Source organism: Xiphophorus hellerii, chromosome 9 (assembly GCF_003331165.1).
Source record: "Xiphophorus hellerii strain 12219 chromosome 9, Xiphophorus_hellerii-4.1, whole genome shotgun sequence".
In the NCBI taxonomy this organism is placed as follows: Eukaryota; Metazoa; Chordata; class Actinopteri; order Cyprinodontiformes; family Poeciliidae; genus Xiphophorus; species Xiphophorus hellerii.
This window is the reverse complement of record NC_045680.1, coordinates 18,368,236-18,371,922: the sequence shown is the minus strand read 5'-3', so window position 1 is coordinate 18,371,922 and position 3,687 is coordinate 18,368,236.

Sequence of the window (3,687 nt, the reverse complement as noted above, 5' to 3'; positions counted from 1 at the left end):
CACACACACACTCTCTCTCTTAAAGACACAGTATCCCTCGGCGTCCTCACCCCCTCCTCCTCCTGTCAAGATGAAAGTAAGGTGGAAATCTCTTAGTACTGAAAAGCAGACAGTTGTCAAATCATAAACTGAACTGGAGACAATGCAAATTATTAACCCCTGCCTGCCCACTGCGTTCTTTCTGGCTGTCATTGGCTACAAACCAATGTGGATTGTCTCCGGGGTTAAAACTGAGTTGTTAACTCTTGTCTGTTCTCACCCGCCTCATCCCTCGCTATTCCTTTCCTTTTCTATGCAAGTCGCACCCACCCATCCTATTGCCTGAGGTCATGCTGTCCCACCCCAAAAGCAAGTCTTGGCACATTCCAGCACACACGGCAGGGGCTGCCAGCAGCCCCCTCGATACACACCCTCTGTTCACGTTACCTGCAAAGCTCCAGCAGGTGAGGCCTGTTCCTAAGCTGAGATCTTCCCCACTCGCTGCGGTGAGATCTGAATTCCCATGTGTGCACGCACTTCACATTGCGCCACTTCCAAAATGCCCACCAGCACACCCACTCGATGAGCGCGAGCCAGCCATTGTGCCATGCAGTGGGTTGGAGAGGAAGATGTCGAGTTGCATCAGAGCCACTGCTGGGAGGTAACTGATTATATATAATCTGTTCTATGTAATCAGATTACAAAAGTAATTATGGTTTAACTAGATTACATATGAAAAAATATGTAATTAGGCTAATATTGTCCTGAACAAACTTATTAGATCTGCTATAAATACCATTTTACAACTCACCTGAGCATAATTATGCATACCTGCCATTACAGGGGAAGGTCAGTTTAAATTATAGTAAGTGCTTAGATCAATGATAAGTTATCAAATGAGTTTTCTTCACTTAGGTCTCTCATGGAGATCGGTTTCTTTGTTTACTTTTATGTGCGATCAGGAAGACTTTTTGTGTGGTTAGGTTGCCTCTAACAACTATTGTTTAATAATTTCATTCATTTTTTTAGTTCATTGACTCATCTGAACAGTTAATTTCCTTTCACTACAAAATATTTATTGCATACTGCAAAGTAAAATGTTAGTACATATTTTCCCGCAATTAGAGTAAAAATCAAATGAAGCACTTATATATTAGAATAATATACATTGAAACTGACCTGGAAATAAACAAAAAGGCTTTTTGATTATTTTTTTTTTTTACATTTTAATACACTTTATTCTTTAATTCTAATAGAATCATCTCACTCATAAATTATTGCACTTAACTGTATTTATCATGTATGACTTTGTTTGGCTTAAATTTTAGTCGTTTAAATATCCACGTTGTCTATTCAGTTAACTGTGACTAAAGCAGAAAATTTATTTTCTTGACTGAATAATGTCTGCACATTAACACACACACACAGGAACATGGCTGATATTGTTTGATTGGACTGATTCTTGTGTCATTTTTTTCGATAAAGACTTATTTAAGAATCTAACGTCATACGGATCATTTAGTGTTTAGTTAAATAATCACAGTGGCTCATCGGTATTGTCTCCTTCTCCTACTTCATCATCATGCTTAGTTAACTTGTCAATGCTTATGTTGCCAATGAAATCTTACAGCACATTCAAACCTCTGATTATCATCACTAAACTTGAAATACGTTCATGCTTTCGTTACTTCAGCCTTTCAACATTTGAAAAAAAACAAACATAAAAAAACATTTGAGGCCTGGCTCATTTGACAGCGAAGCTGGCGGGTTTATCCGCCATGCTTGTTTTGAAACTGACCGAGGTCAGACTCGGTCAGCTAATGACTGGTGCCAAACACTCAGGAGAAACAAAGCTAAATTCTAAAAGATGAACTCATTAAAAAGATGTGTCCACTTCATATCGATGTCCACAGATCCTCATAGTCAATGTCATCAATTACATTGACAAGTCGGGACAGCACAAGTAAAAACCTAATAAAGCAAACCACTTCTCTGGCATTAATGAGCAAACTCATTCAACGCGGCAGGTCATGGATTTATAAACAGCAGCAACAAAAGAAACCAACACTCACAAGCAGCAAACAGGAACTGTGCAAGTGTATTTTCAAGGGGTTATTTTGATTCGAGGAGCTAAATATGATGAATGTAAAATGTTTGTCCTGTGTATTTGAAAAGGCAGCGATATATTTATGTAATGCAAATGTTTATGTAGCATCAATAAAAAAACATAGTTTCTATATGATTTTAAGATTGTCGGACACTCTAAACCCCTCAATAATTTAAATGTTGTATTGTGTACAACTGACATCAGTCCCAACTTCTGCACATTACAAATCATCAAAACAAACATTTACATGTGCTATAAAATGACTTAGCAAGATAGTTTGCAGATTATATGATGCTGTACTCTAGGAACTCTAGTGGCTTTATGGTGTCGACAATTTTTTACGTTTGCTTGCCTTTGCACAGCTGCAGTGACACATTGTCTGCCTAGAGGGCACTGTAGAGCATTGTCCCTGCAATGATTGAGCATGTGTGAGCGAGAGGAAAGGGAGGGGAATCAGGAAGAGTGCGGGCAGACAGTTTTACCGTTCAGACCAGCATAGGGTGGTCCACTTCACTCCCAGACACCACCCGTCTGATCTGCCTTTCTCATTACTGTGTGAATGATGCTATTTGTTATTTCTGAGAAAGGAAATTGTCATAAGAACTCACAACAAAGGAGTTAATAAAGTTAAGCAAAACAATAACATGATTAAGTGTAACATTATGGTCTCCTGGTGAATATTTTGATCCCCCTCTGAAGGAGGGCTGTGAAATCTGGCATCTCAATGCTATGACAGCAAATCCTTAAGACTTTTAGGTTACAAGGTAAGACTTTTTAATGGATTTACTAAGACTTGTTTGCCCAACTCATCCCACAAATGGCCAATTGGGTTGAGATCTTGGAATTTTGAAGGCCAAATCAACACCTCAAATTCACTTTAACCTTTCCTGAAACTTTTTTTATTGCAGGGTGTTTTATCCTACAGTGAAAGAAACTACAGCTGTCAAGAGATGGCCTGCAGATATGCATCCATGTGCGAGACAAATCATGATGCTCTGTGTAGTGACACCTGTCTATCAGAACTAGCTTCCACCTCTTCAGTAACTTGGCTGCCAGTAGCTTGTCTGCTGGATAAGAGAAGAGGCACATAATCTAAATTGCTTGGGGTCTACAGTGAGGTTTCTACAGTCAGTGATGATTTGTGGAACCATATCACCTGCTGGTGTTGGTGTGTTTTATCAAGTCCCAAAATCAACCCAGCTGTCTACCAGGATATTTTAAAGCATGTCACCCTTCTCTCCCCTCGTGAAGATGCTAAAAAAAGTCCCAGCTGGACCTAGAACCTGCTCTCACTGCCAAAAGTACCAAAACTGGTTTACTGACCATCATACCAGAACTATGCTTGGTTGTCCAGGAAATTGTCTTGACCTTAACACACAGGTCTCAAACTCCAGTCCTCGAGGGCCGCTGTCCTGCAGTTTTTAGATGTGCCACAGGTACAAAACACTGGAATGAAATGGCTTAATTACCTTCTCCTTGTGTAGACCAGTTCTCCAGAGCCTTAATGACCTAATTATTCTATTCAGGTGTGGTGCAGCAGAGGCTCATCTAAAAGTCGCAGGACTGCGGCCCTCGAGGACTGGCGTTTGAGACCCCTGCCT